Raw genomic sequence first — 20,730 nt, forward strand, 5'->3', positions numbered from 1 at the left:
CAAAAGGGTTGGGGGCTATAATCCATGATCTGGTGCTTAAATGATTTTGTCATTATCTCTTCAGGGGAGAGGAAGTTAGTGTGGCAATGGGGAAACATTAAGGGAAAGTGCCTGGTCAGGAGAATGGAATCCTATTCTGGGAGGAGACCTAACATCCTGCTTGGGCAGTGTCAATGACCTGGTTAAAGCACCATCTCTAGGGCTTTGCAGACACTGTTCCCTGTTGCCCCTTACTGCCTGGTACTGAGACATCTTGGCCTATTGGAACCCTTGGGCCACAACTCCTTTGAACTGTTTTCAGACAAAGTTCCAAAGATAGCAGAAAACTTTCGTGCTCTGAGTACTGGAGAGAAAGGAATTGGTTATAAGGGTTCCTTCTTTCACAGTATCTTTCCAGGATTCATGGGCCAGGGTGGTGATTTCACACACCATAATGGCCATGGCAGCAGGTCCGTCTACAGAGAAATTTGAGGATGAGAACTTCATCCTGAAGAGACAGGTCTTGGCATCTTGTCCATGGTGAATGCTATACGGAGCAGTACCTGTCTGTACCACCAAGCCTGAATGGCTGGAGGAGAGGCACGTGGTTTCTGGGAAAGTGAAAGAACGTGTGTACCTCCTGAAAGCCACGGGGCATTTGGGGTCCAGGAATGGCAAAACCAGCAAGAAGATTACCATTTCTGACTGTGGACAACTGATTCTTTTATGCTGTGGGCATCTTACCCACTAGACCATTCCTTCTGTATCTCAGGAGAGCGCCCCCACCCCATCTCTTCACAATACCTTGTAATCCCTGCTCTCACTGAAGTTCTTTGTGTTCCAGTGATTTCCTCATCCCCCTCCAGGCCTAACTGGATTGCAGAGTTAAGTTTATGATTATGAATAAAAACAACCAAATGAGGGAAAAAGTCTCTAGGAAGGTGGGTTCACCTTAAGCTGTGCTGAAGAGATGGGCGGAATAATTGCCCCTTTAATGAGATGCTGCACTTTCCCTTCCCGGAAGGCAAGCCTCCAGTGCAATTCCTAAGAGACAAGGTCCTCCATCCTCCTGAGTCCTTTTCCCTTTTTCTCTGGATTCCTTGTGTCACCCAGAATGGAAGTGTGCTCTTTCTGTACTTTGGGTCCCCTTATGCTTCCTCTAAAGCTCCCACTCCCACCATGGGACACTCATACACCATAACTCAGACAGCACCACTTTCCCCTTTCCTCTCTCCTCTCCTTCTTCTGGTAACTGACAAGATTTGTAGCATCCCTCCCCTGGGTTTTTTCCTTTTAAGTGCTAATAAAATTGTCGACAAACTTCTGTTTGAGTCTTTTCTTAAATTCTTTTATTAAGGAGACAAAGAACCTCTAGGTGGGAAGGTGACTGATTTCCCTGGAGTCTGAAGAGGTTTTAACTACATACATCTTGCTAACTTCCCCTGGCTTTCCATCCCTACTGGCATCAAGTCACTAAGTTAAAAAAGCTGAAGTCCTCAGCAATTGAGGCACCATAGTCTCCAAAGGAAAGGCCACTTGCCAAAGGTGGGACATTCAGACAGGTGGGCAACTGTGGAAGCGAGGGAAGGAGTGGGCAGATATTCCGGACTTCCTCCTAGTGCTCTGCCTTTGGTTCTGGACCCCATGGGAGGCCCAGCTTGATAAAGTGATTCAGACAGCTAAGGTCTGTGGAGCACTTCTGTGACTATTGCCATTCTCCCAATGACTCTATGTCTGTCGGTGTTCTAACCCCTTTAACTGGGGGGAAGGCAGATTTTCTGAAGTTCTTACTAAGTACATTTGGTTTCGTGGACAGTGCCAAGTGGCTGATTTCCCAGCCCCCTCTCCCATCGCTGCTTCACTCTCTACCCCACCCTTAGGGTACCCCAAGACCTCCCCCCATGCCTTCCTTCTTCTCATATTTAGCTTTTCCCCTTGGCCTTTCTATTGTGTAATACTGTGATGGGAAGGAGTTGTATTGCCGGGCTCTAAACCCCTGGGAACTCGGTTTAGTTGCTCTTGAATGTCCAACCGTAGATTACTGTAAAGTTGTGGCTTTCCCCTCAGCGGCCCCTGAGCGCTGCTTTGCAGATGTGTTCCATTTGCTTTCCAGCCACAAGCCCATCATCGTCAGGGCTGGATACTTAGCTCATGTTTTAGGAAAGGAAATATCAAGATGAGACGGAATATCGTATTATTGCCAGGACCCCAACATTCTTCCAACAACTTTTGGAAGACAAGCTAAGTTATGTCTGGTTGGGAATTTTATCTGGAACTGAATTTTGCTGCACGCTGTGGTATTTTGTGTATTATCTTCTTGCTCTTTAAGATGAACAGAGACTGATGTTTTAGGTTTAAAATGTTAGTCAAAAGTTCGTAGGATATAGGTAGTTAAGTTTAGGGTCTATCTAAATGCTTAATTTATAATCGTTGATTAAATTTAGGTTTAGTGTTTTAACTGCTCAGCAGGATTTTTGTCTGTAGAACAGAAATGAAATGTTGCTTTGTGTTTAGTGTGTGTGCATCGAAACATAAGATCGTGCCTAAGTGTTCATGTGCACAAATCAGGGGGTCAGCCTCAGGAGTCATTCTTCTGAGCTGTCTGCCTTGTTTTGGGGACAGGATCTCTCACCAACCTGGAACTTGCCCAGTAGGTTAGACTAGCCGGCCAGCAAGTCTCGGGGTTTACCTGTCCCCACCTCTCCACACCTGGCATTTTATGCAGGCCCTAGGAACTGAACTCAGCTCCTCGAGCTTGCAAGGCAAGTGCTTTGCCCTCTGAGCTCTCTGAGCCATTTTGTTGGTTTGTAGAAATTATGGCTGGTTATGGTGGTTCACACTTATGATCCACTCCAGAAGCTAACTAGGAAGGCTTCACCAAATTCGAGGCGGGTCTAGGCTTCAGATGGAGACTGTCCAAACAGACAAAATCAAAGCAAAGCAAACTGTAGCCTGAAGTCATTGCCAGCTTTATTTTATAACTTTGGTGAATACTTAGAGCTACTTTATTAACTTCATAAGCCAAGTTAAACAAAAGGATAGCACTTGGTAATAAAATATATACATAAAAATCAATGAATCTGTAACTAGCCCAAGGCTTCAAAATTAAGTGTTAGGGTGGGTATAGTTGACATTTAAGAAGCTGAGACAAGGGGCTGGAGAGATGGCTCAGTGGTTAAGAGCACTGACTGCTCTTCCCGAGGTCCTGAGTTCAAATCCCAGCAACCACATGGTGGCTCACAGCCATATGTAATGGGATCTGATGCCCTCTTCTGGTGTGTTGCTGAGGACAGCAACAACATAGTTATACATAATAAATAAATGTTTAAAAAAAAAGAAGCTGAGACAAGAGAACAGAGAGAGAAAGAGAGAGAGAGAGAGAGGGAGAGAGGGAGAGAGAGAGAGAGAGAGAGAGAGAGAGAGAGAGAGAGAATATAAATATAAAAGGTATAAGTTAAAACTCAGCCAAATAGGGTTGGGGATTTAGCCCTGGGTTCGATCCCCAGCTCCGAAAAAAAAAAAAGAAAAAGAAAAAAAAAACAAAAACCTCAGCCAAATATTTCACTACACAAATGCTCTCCAGACAAGACCTCGGCAGGTGGATGTAACAGTCACTGTAGGCTGAAATAACAAACAACTCCAAAAGTCAGTGATTTGCCAGAGCTGTTTCCCATCCATGCTCTCACCTCGCGGCAGTGTGCAGCTCTGCCCAGCCCTCCAACCACGTGGTCGCCCTCTGGAAGGGAGGAAGAATATAGCAAGTCCTGAGGGTTGTTGCTCAGAATTAATACTTCTGCTGTCCTTTGCTGGTCAAGGCAAGTGACATAGAAACTCTGGGGGACAAGAAGAAGGGATATGGACCCCTCCCACAAGGCAGGGACCTGGAGCCACACTTCAAGCTGATGCGATGAGGTGAAGAAGTCCGTCCTCCCAGTGGGTGGTACAGCAAACGTTCTCAACGCTGATGCGACTTGGCATAGCTAGAAATGAGGACCATTATAGAGACCCCTACAGTTTACTCCCCCACCCCCACGGTGTGTGTGATGCCACTAGATTCCAAACGTCAGGATGGATTGTTGCCTGCTATTGGAATTGAGGTGAGTTTGTTAGCTTTTAAAAGCTTTTATTTAAAGATACAAATTGAAGACATTTAGCCAGACTAAAATGTACAAATTCTGTTGAAAAAAATAAGGCAGTTGGTTAAGTGATTTGTATTTTTAAGATTTACTTTTATTCTTGTTTCTTTAAAGCTATCTGCTTCAACAAATGAATGTTAGAGCAATGACATTATATAAAGCACTTGTTTATTTGTATGTGAGTGTTTTTGCCTGCATATATGGCTATGCACCACATATATATATAGTGCCCACGGAGGGCAGAAGAGCATAACTCCTCTAGACCCAGAGCTCAGATGGTTGTGAGCCACTATGTGTGTGCTGGGAGTGAACCTGGGTCCTCTGCAAGAGCAATAGATACTCTTAGTTGCTGAGCCATTTCTCCAGCTCCTATTTTTATTTTTCTAACATTTATTTTTATTTTTCAAGTGTGTGTGTGTGTGTGTGTGTGTGTGTGTGTGTGTGTGTGGTGTTTGTGTGTGTGTGGTGTGTGTGTGTGGTGTGTGTGTGTGTGTGTATGTGTGTATGTGCACAAGTGTAGTACCTATGAATTCCAAAAGGTATATGGGAATCCCCATGGCTGCAGTTATAGTTCCTCTCCTGAGGAACTGGAGAGACATGGGGACTGGGAACAGAACTAGGGGCCCCGGAGGAGCAGCAAGTGCTCTTAACGACGGAGCTCTCTCTCCAGTACGTACAAAACAGAACTTCAGAGCAACACATCTCAAACCACTGGAGGAAAATGTATCTCCTCGTAGAGCATAGGCTTTAGGTACCCCACTCCAGCATGCCAGCTTTAAAAGACTGGCTATGAAAAACAATGTTTGTTAATAAACAATAATAAACAAATAATAAATAAATCAGTGAGCGCTGAGTGTTGCTCAGTCGGGGAGGGAAAGCTTTAAACTCACCCTGCACTACACGGTGCATTGTTTTCTTGGATATCTGGCCCAAGTCATGACATTCCGATTTAATGTCCCTGGGGAAGATTACAATTCTCTTTGGCATAAAACTGTTGTCAGCAATAAAGCCTATATGCTCCAATATCAAGCTAGCCAACATTCCAGAACCAATGGAGGAGGGTCTCACGGGCCCCACCCCTAGCTGAGCAACTATTGGCCATTGATGGCCGCTGAGAAGGAGTGCTCAGCCACTGGAAGGTTGCCCATGCTGGGGAATAGCTCCACACCCAAGCACTAGCGTATGCAGCGTGCACTCAATGGGCTCAAAGAAAAAAAAAAAATTAAAGGCACAAAAGGTGGGAGGGGGGCCCAGGGTGAGTGGGCACGAGACACTGGGTTCATATGATAAAGATACATTGTATACAGGTGTGAAGTAGTCAAAGAATGAATTCAAACTATCCTTTTAGAATGACGGTGCTTAGAATCAACTAACTTGGGCTCACAGAGACTGACCCGCCAACCAGAGAGCTTGCATAGCCACAGACCTAGGCCCTCGGAGCATGCGTAACAGGTGTGTTGCATGAGGGACTCCTAAAACGGGAGCAGGGGCTCGCTGACTACATCGCCTGCTGTTGGATCCCTTTCTCCCTACTGGGCTGCCTTGTCTGTCCTCAGTAGAAGAAGATCCACCCAGTCTTACTGCAACTTGATTTGCTGAGGCTGAACGATGTCCACCACTTCATTTACATATCTTGCCTCCCTGCCCACTGCGCGTCCTTTTCTCAACCCGGGAGATGAATCTGTTTTCAGTCACCCTTGTGACACCTGGTCAGCGGTCACCTCAGCTACTGCCCAACTGGTCTCCCCATCTGCCAGTGCCATGACCTCTGGAATGGCTAGAAGTTAGCTCTATTATGAGTCTGGTATTTTGTAGGTGTCTGAGCAGATGAAAACAGGTGGCTTCCAAAAGTGCATATCCACATCCTAGGACCACTGATGATCGGAAGGGTCTTGAGACAAGGACATCTTCCTGCATGATCTAGTGGTGACAAGTATCCTTCCATGAGAGACAGTGTAGAAAATAGAGGGGGCTGGGGATTTAGCTCAGTGGTAGAGCTCTTACCTAGGAAGTGCAAGGCCCTGGGTTCGGTCCCCAGCTCCGAAAAAAAGAACCAAAAAAAAAAAAAAGAAAAGAAAAAGAAAAAGAAAAAAGAAAAAGAAAAGAAAAGAAAATAGATAACAGAAGACAAGGCAATTTGATGAGCAGACAGAGATTGGAGGAAGCCAGTGGCCACTAGAAGTGTTGAGAGGCAAGAACTGAGTCCATTGTCCTCAGAATCTTCACAGGTGGACAGCCCTGAGAACAACTTTATTAAGACCTCAGCCTTGAGAACTGAGGGGACAATAAATTTCAATTGTAAGACTGAAGTGGTAATATCTGAATCCACTCTACACTTCCTGGTTAGGGCGACTCGCTTCCTTCCACTCGCTCCAATACTTTGGAGATCCCAAATGAAAGACCACATGTACAGCCTTGTTTTTAATATGCCCTAAGCAGCTCAAAGGCTGGGCCACCTCCTAACTCCACGTGGCTAACACACACTCCCCTCCAATACTCCTGAGTTAATACTTACTAAGTCTGTATTTCATCTCTGCTGCCCTGGACCCTGCTGGGAAGCCCTCCTTTCTCTTTGTTCCTCTGTCTCCTGCAGCTCTCCTGCCTGGTCTTACTGCTTCTCCGACATGGTACTGCCTTTCTCCCTCTCCCACATTTCTTGCCTGGGAATCTTAAAAGTCCCACCTGTCTCCCTGCCCAGCCACTGGCTACCTGTAATTTTATTTCCCAATCAGCACCAACTGGGTGCAGGGACCCTCAGCACAGATGTACAGGTTCCTGGATGATTTATAACCCAAATAGCATTAGAATCAAATCCACAACATAAGACGCCAGTTTGTGCCAGGGTTTGGTTTTTGGCTATGTGTTATAATGCTAAATACTGGTCTCCAAGTCTTGGTAGCCCCCAGGGATGAGAGAATCCCCACATAGATCCAAGAAGACCTATATAACCTTGTCCCCTAAATTATCTCTGGTTGACAAATAAAGATACCTACAGCTTTTAGCTGGGCATAAGAGAGATAGACAGAATTTTTGGTTTCCAGGTTTGGGGTTGGAGGAGGACAACAAGGGGAGAGAGAAAAGGTGGAGAGAAGCCATGGGTCAAGTAAGCAATGGAAACACGGTCACGAGGGCTGGCCAACTGTTAAGAGCTGCCCAGATGAAACATAGCAAGTTATAACTCAGGGCTATTGATAGGGAAGTAGATACCAATAACAGAGGGTAGGTATCTGCCCAGCTCTAGTGCACAAGGCTTATTATAAATATAGAAGTCGTGTGTATTTTATCTGGAAAGTGAATGATCAAAGACAGGGTAGGAATCCCCAACTGAGACGAAATATTTTTAACAAGTTTGTGTTAGTGATTTTTCTTTCTGTTTTTTAACACTAGTGTCAGGAAAACTAATACACCCTCGATTTTATAAATGCGAAATCATCGCCAGGACTGCAAACAAATAAACAACAAAAAAAAAAAACCCAAAAAACTAAAAGTAGGGGTAGAAATCGACCTCAGGAGCAGAGCCCTTGCCTACGGTGGGCGGGGCCCTGACTCCTATGCCCAATCCCGCAAAATCAACAAAATTATAAAGGTTCTGCGAGGCATGTGTTGCAGTAAATTTTAAAAAAAGCGGTGGAACCGGTTCCCGCGCTTTCTCACTGGGGAGCACGCGCACACCAGCTGTTTCTCTGCCAGCCTCTCTCACACACTGTACCCTTGGTGGGTAAAATCAAAATTCCAGAAAGTAGTAATTTAGCAATTAGATTTATATGTTAAATAGTCAATCCACAATACATCCACGCAATAAATTCGCTGCCAATTAATAAAGTTTTAAACCGCCCACCTAGACAAGATAAAATTGACCTCGTCCACCTGGATCCGGATCGTCCTGCTCGTAATCTCAGTCTTGATTTCTCTCCTTCCTCCTCTCTCCCACCTTACAAAAACTTTGTCCCCGCCCCACTCTCTACTGTCCAATCATGCATCGCCTTGACATCAACCTTCAGGCGTGTTACAGGAAAAACTGGAAATGAGAGGCTAGAATGGTTAAAACTGGAAAGTCAGATAGCCTTGGGTAATACCGGTCATTTTCCTTCATTGAGTGATTTGAGACACTGTACTCAATCAGCTCTTAATCTGGGCTACCAGACCATTGCTTCACCTGAACCCACTCTGAGGTAGACACAAGCACCAGCCTGTTCCACAAATGAAACGGGCTCGGGGAGACAATATCTGCATCGGCGCTCACACAGTCAGTGGCAGAGCAGACTCTCCGAACGCCGGCGTGTTACACCCCCATCTTGGCCTACAGAGTTCCACCCACCCTCTTTTACTCTTTCATTGAGATTTCAGTAGTAAGCTTGCTTATCGTGCCGAAGCACTCCACAAATTCCAGGAGACCAGATCTGAGAGAGGGACTGGCACCTCTACGATACAGCGTTCCCTGCTCCCAGGCCAGAGCCAATCTGGCCTATGAAGTGTGCCGGGTTGTGCCAGCTAGTTCTGGCCACCTCTGCGCCACTGGAGTGATTTGTCAGTCTCTGGGCATGTAGAGAACCTATTGATGGGCCCTGTAACTGAGCCTTCTCCCACCCTGAGGAAGAGAAGTAGACACTGGCTCTCAGCCCCTGCCTTACCCACATAAGGTGGTGGGGGATGGGGAGGCAGATGCGAGTTTTAGAGACCGGAGTGCGGCATTCAAAATGAAACCTCTGGTTTGGTTCTTGGTGCTCTGGACTCGTGGACTGTCCCTCTCTTCCAGTGATAGGAGAGGGCAGGGGCTTCATTTTCATTTCTATTCTTTCCCCAGAGCTGTCAAAGGTCCAGACATGGGTCCAGGTAAAATTCTCTAGGCAGGAAGGAATGGAAAATGTCTGGCTGTAACTCTGACAGGAAAGCCTGGTTTTAGAATTTAGAAAGGTGCATGTAGCTAGCTTTTCTCCAAGGAGGACAGAGAGAAGAAAGGCCCGGGAAGCCAAGAGGAGGGGCCTGTGTCTCCACACTGGGGTTTCCAGCCCCGCCCTGCGTTCACTCACCATCCCAGACTTCTGTGCATGGGTTTCCCAGAGAAAGCATGTTGATTTCTTTCACGTGTGTGGAATCGATGCCTTCTGTCCCTTTCAACAACTTTGCAACCAAATCTGCAGGACTTCCCATAGGCTCTCCTCTCTGTAATTCCCCTGGCTGTCAGCAGTGGTGGAATTCTCACTGAAGATATTCGGAAGAGTCGAAGAAGAGAACCGGCATGCTGGTGTGGTGGATGATGGCAATCAATCGCAGTGCTTGGAAGGTGGAAACAGAAGCAGGGAGAGTGAGATCTAGTCAAAAGCCACTGAGAGTTCTAAATGCCCTTGCCTGCAGAGGTAACTACGTCTCTCTTGATACAATACTCTTGCCAGCATTCATAAATATATCTGGGATGGAAATTAACCTTACCAAGTGTGACCATATTGTCCTTAGACCTTCGAGGAGGCCAGTCTATAATGAAATGACAAAAAGTCCTTTATGCAGTGAGCTCGTGGGTTTTGTGCATGCCTGCATGCCTGCGTGCGTGCATGAGTGTGCACGCTTATGTGTGGTGTTCATGTGGAGGACAAAGGATGAAATAAACTGTCTTCCTGTGTCACTCAGTCTTTATTTACTGAAGATCTCTCTCTGAAACTCAGGACTTGTCAAGTCTGCTTACTCAGCTAGCTAGCTGGCTTGCCCTGAGGTAAACCCCGCCTCCATCTCTTGAGGGCTAGGACTGTGTCAGCCACCGTGCCTGGATCCCAGCTCCTTTCTTCAGGCTTCTATGGCAAGCATTGTATCCCCTGAACCATCCCCAGCCCAACCATCCCTATCTTGGGACTTTCCTTCCTTCATCCTTATCCTTTCCTTCGACAAAGTTATACTGTGCACCATCGAAAAGCCACATTCTGGCATCATGAAAATGGACAGGTCCTGCACTCAGTTGCTCAGTCTTCTTGAAGAAATGAGCAACAGCAAGTCATTGTAATGCAATTTAATAGGTACTACAGCCTGCACAGGTATGTGCTGAAAACTGAAACTGGAAAGAGATTTAATTGGTGCCCGAAGGCTTCGGGGCTTCAGTAGACGCTCTTAACATATTCAGGGTATTGAACGGACCATGAAGTTTCACAACGAGGTTCAATGCTTGGTTGGTGACCGAGCTGGACCTGGGATGTGGTATTGTGCGTGTGTTAAGTTGTTCGTCGCTGCCCGACAGCAGTTACAAGGAGGAAAGATTTACTTTAGTCCGTGGTTTCAGAGGTCCATTCGTGATTGTTTCTGTTTATTCTGGTCCCATGGTGAGAAGAATAATGGAGAAGGTAGGAGCCAGTGGCAAAGGGAGGGGGAGAGGCAGGGAGAGATTTTGTGAGAAAGTACAGGAATGACTTTCAAAAGCAGATTTCCTGCAACTTCTCCCAGCCCCGTCTCACTTCCTGAGGCTTCCAGCATCTCCCCAAAAGACTAAGCAGCAACACATGCACGCACAGGAGATGTTTCCCATCCAAACCATAATACCGCACACAGCAGTTTCATCCAGGCAACAGTGATCCTGCGTGACATTTTATCTGCTTGTTTCCTCCTAACCCCACTTAACAGTAAAGTGTCTTGAAAATTATTTTGGTAAAACTCTCACATTGGTGCTGAGAGCCATCTTTTAAAAAATAATTGTTATTATTATTATTTAGGATATTGGGTATGTAGTAACTGAACACAGGGAAGGTGGCGGCAGCACATGTCCTGATTACTAACAAGGGAGTCTTGCCATCAAGTACAGCGGAAAGCTGTCCTCCAAGCAAAATAGCTGCCATTGTCAACAGATCAGCTGGGCCTGCTTGAAAAGCCATCGCAGCTGGGACTTGTCGACTGTTGGCATTCACCTTGTGGAAGGAGGGAGCGAGGAGGCTCACTGGGTGTCACCTGTGTGTCTGTCTGGCTACAGCTCTCGCTGCTGCAATACAGCTTGGCCCTCATTACACTGGTCACACAGGGTGTGTGGAAGGGGGTGGGGATCTCCCGAGGCGCTTGCTACAGGTTGGGAAAGACCAATAGGAAAAGCTCTGTCTGTGTAGCCACTGCGGTTGTCATTCACAGGCTGTAAATAAGCCTGATGAACTCATTGGTCCCCTCCTCCCCTCCGGGGTGAACTTTGACAGAATCAGTCTTTGCTTTGTCATTGGGACTGGGGTAGACATTGTTTACAACTCCCAAAGGACAAAATTCTCACCCAAATGGGGAACTCGGTGGCTCTATTCCTGCATGACCTCCAGCCTATGCAAAGACACAAGCTTCAGAGACATTTTTCTGCTCTGTAAAATGGAATTTTGTGTCTACCTCAATTCACTCGAAAACAGTGCACACAAGTCCTAGACAGGGCCACTTGACAGCAAGCTTCTGTGAATGGCCAACTTCGTATCAAGTGGAGCACTGTCGGTGCCAGCACCGACATGGTACCGAGAATCGGGCGAAAGCCTGCGGGATGAAAGAAGCACACACACACAGGTTATTTGTGTCAAGCCAGAAGAGGAAGAGAGCCCCTGGTTTCTTTATTGACCAAACTATATATCCAAAGTACACCACTTAGCAGGTATCTGTCAAGCACAGTGGGGAACCCTGGCTGAGACTTCGGTAACAAAGGACCGACTATGTGGCCTGAATAAATTAGGGAAATAACCAGGAAGGCCAGCCTAATTCTGACTCAGGTGAGAAGTACCTGGCCAGACTGTTCCCAGTTGGGGACAAAAGGCTTCCACATGCAAGGGCAGGGCTCAGCAAGGGTCAAACCTTGCTGGAGACCCAGAAGGGTCTTGTTCAGGCTGACAACATTCTGTGAATGTAAACTTCTTGTGCCATAAATTACAGGGAGGGGCTTTTGATCCTACAATCTAAGACTAAGGCCACACAGTGACAAGGCAACCAGGCCCAAATCCAATACGGCTCCCACAGAGCACTGAGTGATTGTGTATCTGAACCCACACCTTTTAGCCACAGAAGGTAGCGAAGAAACTGGTCCAGGATGCGCTCAGTCCTGGGAACACTGGGACAAAAGTCAAAGGAAGCACCACCATCGGGTTCCAAAGGCAGTGAGCACAGGTTGTGCCTCTAGGCATGGCTGGCTGCAGTATTACCTTGGAGGGGTGGCGGAACCGATGTAGACATGTATACAAATCACAACCACACATTGCACAGGTCAGAAAGACATTTTCCAAATGGCTGACACTGATTCAGGTCTGAGAGCTGGGATTATAGGACTCTTCTTTCGGTATATTTTCACCACTTTCCTAAACATTCTAACGCGAGTCTTAAGACTGTAGCCATTGCGGAGGAGAAAGAGCTGCCAATGAAAAAACGAGTGCCCGTGACTAGCTGCAGCCTGTGCTCAGTGGTCAACTGACTGACGCTCTGCCTTTGACAAGATGCAGATTCCATGAGCTTAGAGGCCCTGCCAGGAAAAAAAGCAATTAACCAGAAGGAATCCACCCCAGGCTTGGCGGGACGCTGTTGGAGAGGGGAAAGGTCTAGCGAAGCCACAGGGAGAGGACGTGGTGACTTTCAGGTACATTCCCAGACTGGGCTGTCCTCAGCCACAGAGCCCAGAGCCCCAGCTGAAGATGAATGCTGGGTCTGGCTTACATACCCAGCTAAACGCCACCTAGTCTCCGAGGCTGTGTGCCACAGTCACCGTGAAGAATGATGGGCAGGTCGAGTGACGTGGCTCCCTGGTCTGCTTCTGTGCAGCTTGGAACATCCATTACACTTGACTCTAACCCAGCAGCTAAGCCGGAAGCCCAGGTTTCTATGTGAGTGCATTTTGGGCTAAAGTTTCCTCCCACTGCCCTGTCTAGAGCTTTTCACTTGGACCAGCGACATCTGCATGAGAGAGAAGCATGTTGGGCAGGCAGAAACTCTGCCTCCCCAACTCTAGTCAGACTATGCACGCAAGGCAACCTGGCTGAGAACCAGTGGACACCGTAGAGCAAGGAGACACACTCAGCCCCAGTCAAAAGTCACTGGATCTAACATGGGACCCTCTGCTTCAGAGCTCAGGCTGGCCCAGGGCAGGAGCCTGCAGGGAGCTTCAGTGGGAGGCGGGGGGACAGAAATTACCTGTAAGGACCCTCACAGCTGCTGATGGAGTGCACTGATTCATGGATCACTTTTGTCTTTTAGGGCAATAGGGCAGCCTTCTCTAAGGACGTGGGGGCTTCACGAGAAAATCCCAGGAGCTCGGCAGCAAACACAGTTCTTAGTTCCCTTTTCCAGATGGTTGAGGGGTAGGGCTGGGATTCAGCCAGCTGGCTGAACAAACTCGGGACCCTGTCTTTGCTCGACTGGTGCCAGCTGGTTCTTGGGCCAGCTATGCAAGCTGTGCCCAGGCACACGTCATTCCAGGTCCCTGGAGACACTCCAGGAACCCGGCTCTTGATCTTTCTCATCCCAGCCCAGCCCAGCAGAGGTGCAGATGACCTGAGTCTCTTTCTCTCTTCTCCACTCTGATGACTGATATCACTTCTCAGACCACACACCGCACCTCACACCATGCCACAGATAGATGTGGGCTACAGAATGGCTAAGACAGGGATAAAGAGGCTGCTGTGCTCAAGGGGGCTGTACTTTAGGGCGGGAGCTGATGTACTGGGAGTCTATGAGGGACCAGATAAAATGTCTAGGGAATGCAAAGCACAGAGCTGCCAAATATAGATCCAGATGACAGGTGGAATGGCCACTTAGAAGCGGGCTGTGGGTCACCTGCAGGAGAAAGTGCACCTGAGTTAGAGACAGGGTCCTAGGCTGAGGTCCTCCCCTCTGGCATTTCTCTAGAGTAAGGTTCATCACTGGCACTTCAGTATCCTTGTCACATGTCAGTCTTGGGGCACTTATACTCGATATGACTGGTGGGTGTGTGTCTCTTGGTTTTCCAATACGATTGTTATATTCACAGGTATGATTATTGGCATTAATGATCAAGTTGAATCTTGGCGAGCTGGCCGATGATGGCTCCTCCCTTGTATAGACAGGACACAGAACCATTCATTCACTTACATTCAAAATGGAGTGTCCAGTCCAAAAGTGTGGCTGAATCCATCATAGCACCCATTACTTTCATAGCTACAATCAGAGTGACCAGGGAAGAAGGTGGCACCCTTCCCTTGTGGACCTCAAGTGGCTCCGTTCAGCCATGGTTGGACACATGACTTTACCTGACCTAGGAAAACTCTGTTCTGGAGACTTATGGAGCCCTCCCAGGATGATACTGAACCTTCTATATTTGTTACCTGGCCAAGGTTTGCCTCTGCTCTTGTCTTCTTGGAGGAAAGAATTCTGCTGAGAGACAGTGTAAGCAAAGTTTATTTAGCAAAACAAAGGGCAGTATACTCCAGAGAGATGGGAGGAGATGACCCAAAGGGTCTTTAGCAGCCTAGTGTGTTTAGCATTGTGGATTTTAAAGAAATTTCAATGGATATTTATGAGATGGGTGGCAAATGGGTGGACCAGAACTATCTTTTAAGTCCACGATCCTCCTAAAAAGCCCCTGAGGTGGGAGCTAAAACCATAATATGAATTGTATTTTAATTAGCTTGTAGTCTTTCGAGAATGCAGACTGGTGGTTAGTTTGTGTGCCGTGATGGAAATGCCCTGGCGATGAGTTTCTAATACCACAGGAAGAACCTAACTGCAGCTTCAAGGATGGTTAACCACCAAAGGGGCATCGTGACCCCCGGAGACAGTTTCCGATTCCCCATGTCTACCTCCCTGCCTGACCGGAAGCAGATGTTGAAACTCAGCTGTAGCTTCTCTCTTGTCTGTCCTGTGCACCCTTCTCAGGCTGAGTGTCTCTCCTGGTGCCTGATCGTTCCTTGTTATTTTTCAAATGCTTACATTTTATCTTCTACAGTTTCTGTTGAATGCATTATTTTTGGTTACCATAATTCTCCAAAACTGTTACCTGGCTGTTTCTACTCACTCTCTTTGATACCGCCTTCTGCTTTTGTATTTGGGTGTACACTTTACATTTTGCAGAGGGTGTTACATTACAGTTCTCTCTCTCTCTCTCTCTCTCTCTCTCTCTCTCTCTCTCTCTCTCTCTCTCTCTGTGTGTGTGTGTGTGTGTGTGTGTGTGTGTGTGTCTCCGTCCAGCTCTTTGTCTCCTCTGAGCCACTTTTACTCCGATTTCTTTTAGGGGGATGTATGAAAAAGGGCTCCAACTCCCCAGGCACTCCCTGTCTGTCACTCCACAATTGAAAGCAACCACGGTGTGGTCTTTGTCCTATCTGCCCACCTCCCAAATTTATTTTAACCCTTTGGCTTAAGTTGATTGGTGAATATATTTAATTATACTTGCCTTATTATTTTGCTGGACTTTTAGTCCCTTCCCTCCTCCTGGCTTTTTCCTTCTCTTCTCACTCAGAGATGTTTGCTACACATTTTTTTTTTTTTGGTGACTTTTATTTTTCCCTTCTTTAAATTATTTTATTTCGTTTTGTTTAAATAATTTCTTAAAATAAACCCCAACAGTGAATTATCAGGTCAAAACCGGGTTGGCATTTTCAGTGCTGTACTGGGGCTGGCAATCCCTTAATAATGTCATCAGCAGAAACACATGAAGATGGTTGCCCAGTTCTTGGCTTTAGAGTCTTATCTCCATAGTTGTTTTAAGTCCTTGTCGCTGGTTGCTGAGAGGCTGGGCACGTTTTCATAGGGATGAGTGAGAGACAGAGATGGGAGGAACACCAGGAAATCTCCCAGAAGTAGAAAAGACCCTTAAAAGCCCTTCGTGTGAAGGCAAAACCATCCTGTGTTAGCTGGGGTCCATAGATGAGCCAGCTGACTCCCTGGGTTATATTTAAGGCATTGTGTAAAACACGTTAGCCAGGAGGAGGGCCTTGGTTTTCACTACATTGTTAGAAAGATTGGATCTAAAAAGGCTAAGTGGTCTGATAGGCCATCCTGCCTCCAACTAGAGAAGCAAGGCTGTGGTGGTGAAAGATCCCACGCAGAGAGACCCTTACTCAAGTCTTGGGAAATCGCGGACCCCAGACACAGAGAGACCATTTTGGATGTAATAAGCAAAGGCGAGGTTTATTACAGAGACCTATTACAGAGATCTCCAGGTCGACACGCGCAGGAGACAGAGGTGTCGACCCCGAGAGGCTGGGAGAAAGAATATTTAAAGGCAGAGGCTGTGAGCCCCAGAGGATGGGGGGGGGGGATGTCAAAGGGGAATGCACCACAAGTTACAGGATTGTTTTATGGCTCCAGGAGATAAGGGGGACGCCAAAAGGTTTTATGGCCCCCTGGTTCCTGGGATGCTCTCTGCAGGATGCAATGGCTGGAAAGCACAAGTAGGGGCTTAAATAAACATCACAGGGGCAGAGCAAAGAACAGTTACTCACACAGGGTGATAAGCAAAGTAGTTCTCTTGCATTTTTAACAATTTGTCTTCCAGAGACAGGTCCTGTTGCTGAGTTTTGGGCTAATTTAAAACTCTCTCAGTGGCAGACTGCCTCGCTCTGAAATCTCACCCCCCCTCCCACTCCTTTTCTGCTCTGAACTCTCACTCCCCCAACTCCTTCTCTGAAATCTCACTCCCCTTTCCTTCTCTTGCTGTGTGAGTTAGGAGAGTCATGAATCCTCTGAGCTGCCTGTCAAGGGGGGATGGACAGGAGAGTCGCTATTTCAGTTACCTTGCTAACTAAAGGAGTTGACACAGGTCAAGCACTTTAATAGTGCCTGGCACATAGTGAGTGTTTAGTGACCCGAAGCCTACTGTTAGAAATGACTACCGCATGCTGCTTCAGGTAGGAGAGAGCTCCCTGTCACTTCAGGTGTCCATGAAGCAGGTGACAACTGTTGGGAAGGCTCTCGGGCACACGGGGGTTTGACAAGCTGAGCGGCTGTGAATTGCATCTGCCCTCTGGGCAGGTGGCACATGGTGAGCCTCACAGGCCTTAGTCAGCCAGCAGGCGTGACAGCTGTGCTCGCTGAAATGGAAATGCACTTCTGTGTAAGCAGGCGGCATGCAGAGTGCGTTCCTGGCAGCCTTCCCCAGTGTGCAGAGAGATAGGGTGGAACAGGCAGGTGTGGCTTCATCAAGGAGTGCAGGAGTGGGCAGATCATCCTTGCCACCCATCAACTCATGCAGGGTATGCAGAGAAGACACTGGCTGTCTGCAGTTCCTGAAGTGCAGGAGAAGGAAGAAAAAGAAAAGACATCGATCACAGGCCAGGGCTATGTGTAATGGGAGGTAGGTTAAGGGAGGAAAATGAATGGCCCAATATTGATATCACTTCCTTACTTCAGTTTGCATTTGCTTATTGGACTGCTGTACTATCATGATGGTAAGTTTCAATTGTCGATTTATGAGGAATTGCCTATCAGATGGCCTGGGAGCATGTCTGTGGAGGACTGATTTGACCGCCAGTGTTAATTATTTAAAGACAGCCCACAGACAGAGTCGCTTTCTGTATTCCATCTTCAGTTCCTGGTGAGTTCAAGGCCAGCTTGGGACTCATGGACTCCTGTCTCAAAGTATGATGTAAGTAACATCATGACTCAGAATATGGCGGAATCTTATCCAGGGGGTGAGGAGGAAGGATTCCTCCTGAGGGCAGCTGGAGGTTAACCATGCTGAGGGTATGCAGAACACTTTCCACAAAGCTCCCCTCCAAGGGCTTGTGGTTCTCCTGCACGCCAGCATGCTACCTATACTGGCTAGTTTTATGTGAACTTGACACAAGCTGGAGTCATCAGAGTGTAGGGAGCCTTAATTGAGATATGCCTCCATGAGATCCAGCAGTCAGGCATCTCCTGGATCCCCATAGTAATCTATGGGGAGGGCCCTACCTATTGTGGGTGGTGCCACCCCTGGTCTGGTGGTCCTGGGTTCTGTAAGAAAACAGGCTGAGTAAAGCCATGAAGAGCAAGCCAGTAAGCAGCACCTGTCCACGGCCTCTGCTTCAGCTTCTGCCTCCAGGTTCCTGCCCTGTGTGAGTTCCCATCCCAACTTCCTTCGGTGGTGAACCTTAATGCGGAAGCCTAAGGTGAACAAACCCTTCCTTTCCCAAGTTGCTTTGGTCATGGTGCTTCATCTCAGCAATAGAAATCTTAACTAGGACACTACCTGAGCAGACAGTGGCTTCTGCTCCAGGAAGGCCTGGAGATAGACAGTCACTGGTGCTGTTGGCAGGGCATCATTGAGTGATGGTAGGATAGTCACAGGCCACCAAAGCATCTGTGTTTCTGGTGGGTTGGGTGTGGCATGGGTCCCAGTGAGGCCTTTGCAGCCTGATAGTTCTCAGGTGCCAACTGTGGTTTTTGTTGTTGATATGAAAAACACAGGAAGGGAACTATCTGGAAGAGGAGGAGAGTATCTTTTGGCTAGGGTTTTCAGACTGCCGGCCATGGGCAGCTGGCTCTGCTGTTCCTGGGGTTGGGGGAGTGGGGAGTTGGGTGTGAGAAGCTCCCCTCACTGCAGCTAGGAAGCAGAGGGGAGACCCCCCACTAGTGGGCTTCCCACCTCATTTTTTCCCATGCTGGGTCCCAGCCAGTTTGCTGCTGCCCAGGATTCAGGAGTATCTTGCCTCTTAATCATCTCTAGAAAAGCCCTCACAGTTACTCCAGAGGTGTGTTTCATTAATCTAGGGGATTCTTCGTCAAGTCGATAATGCGCATTAGGCCATTACACCAGCCAAGTGTTTGCAGGACAAACTGGGCTCCTCCCGCCTTCTGTGTTTGTGTACCCACACTTGAAGGTAGGAACTGATGTGGGCGGCAAGGTTTTCCTGGGGACTGGAACACATGGAGGACACAGGCCTTCTCCACAGGAGTGCATAGTGTGGCTAGAGCATCCTCGTTTAACATCTGGGTTTTAATTCCGTTTTGTGGTGGTGACTAGGAGTCCCTCAGCATCACATGGGCCAGGAAGAGCTATACCCTTGAGTGAGTCCCCAGCTGACTTTGAATTTTCTTAAGAGATAGCATGAGATCCCCCAAGTTTTAGATGCTTGCTGCAGTTAACAGTTAGCCCCCCATCCCACCCCAGGAACCTAGTGTTTTTGTCTTGTTTTTTCTCAGTTAGTGACAATTTGTTCTGGACTGGGAGGGTGCCTTGGTTTCCTGCTTTTGGGAAGCCCATTTGGGAGGGGGCAGGAGAGGGAGCTTTAGGATGAGGTCCCATTTGGACCCTGCTAAGAACTCATGGCTAAGTAAATATAGGGTCTTCCAAGTCATAAATGCGTCTGCTTTTAAAATTTTGTTTTAGATTTATTTTATGTGCATTTGTGTTTTACCTGATTATATGTCTATACACTACAGACATGCAGTCCCCTCAGAGGCCGTAAGAAGGTGTTGGATCCCCTGGAACTGGAGTTACAGATGGTTGTGAACCACCATGTAGATGCTAAAAACTGAACCCAGGACCTTTGCAGGATCAGCAAGTGGCTGCTGAGCCACCTGCCAGCTTGGAGACGTGTCACAGCATCAGAAAGTTGAGGTTCACTCTTGAGAACCTCACAACTGAGTCATACACGTAAACACATAAACACACGCACAAACTGCCCTCCCCAAACTCCCAAACAAAAGACTATCAAAAATGAAACCCAAACAAAAAAGAAAACACTTACATAGAAAAAAAAATCCAAAATATATCAGAACAAACCCCTGATGCTTTAAATCTGCAATTTCTGGTAGGACAGCCCAAGATGGTGATGGCTTCCTCCCACAGAGGACTGGCCTGAGGGCCCTGCAGTATGCGATGATCTGGCCACCACAGTACCAGAATGCTCAGCAGGACCTGAAGGAATGAATGAGTGAATGACAAGGGGACAGATGAGCGGCTCTGTGCTCACAGCCTGAGTTATCTGTGACTCTAGGCTGAGGGTAGAGAAGTCAGAGCCAGGCAGTTCCCAAAGGGAATGAGACCTGGTGTTTTCCCAGTCACTGATTCGTAGCTGTTCACACTCAGAGGGATGCTTGCTTTGTGGTAGTCACTGTCATTTTTCCAGCTAAGGAAAGAGTCATTAAGCACAAAACTACTAGTGCTGGCCATAGGGCTCTGAGCAGAGCAATACTTTCATAAACTGCACCCTTCCTATTCTCCATGAAGGAACTTTGAGAGGATGCCTGTAGTGTTAAGAGGGGATACTGGGAACACAAGGGAACAAGCTAGGGAGAAGGGCAAGGACACTGGGAGAGGAAAAGGCCAAAGAAAAGCTCATACCAAAATAAGCACTTGTGAAAACGACCAAAAGGAAACCAGTGCATTTGTATGCAAATTCAAAAATGGCTCGCCTTGAAGAGCAGCAGGTTGAGAACAAGGCTATTTTTAGAGGCTTGCTGCCCTCTAGTGGCTGATTTGCAAAGGGACACGTACTGGCAGCCACTTGGTGAGCATGATGCTGTGGACAATAAAAACAAGTCCACAAATACATCTTTCAATCTACTATCTACCTCTCTCGCTCTCGCTCTCTTCCTCCCTTCCCTCTTTCTGTCTGTTTATCTATCATCTATCTATTATGTGTATGTGTATGCAAGAGACACATGGCACGGCACGTATGAGCAAATGCAGGCGTGTCCCATGTGCCCAGTGATAGGTTCAAGGGCTTGAATTCAC

At 47.4% G+C, this 20,730-nt stretch overlaps 1 pseudogene; it reads left to right on the top strand.

Annotated features, from left to right (window-relative positions):
* The first annotated feature begins 350 nt into the window (after positions 1 to 350).
* Positions 351 to 831, top strand: LOC147995988 (peptidyl-prolyl cis-trans isomerase A-like; annotated as a pseudogene).
* Positions 832 to 20,730: the final 19,899 nt, after the last annotated feature.

Source organism: Rattus norvegicus, chromosome 2 (genome assembly GCF_021556685.1).
Source record: "Rattus norvegicus strain SHRSP/BbbUtx chromosome 2, alternate assembly SHRSP_T2T, whole genome shotgun sequence".
NCBI lineage: Eukaryota > Metazoa > Chordata > Mammalia > Rodentia > Muridae > Rattus > Rattus norvegicus.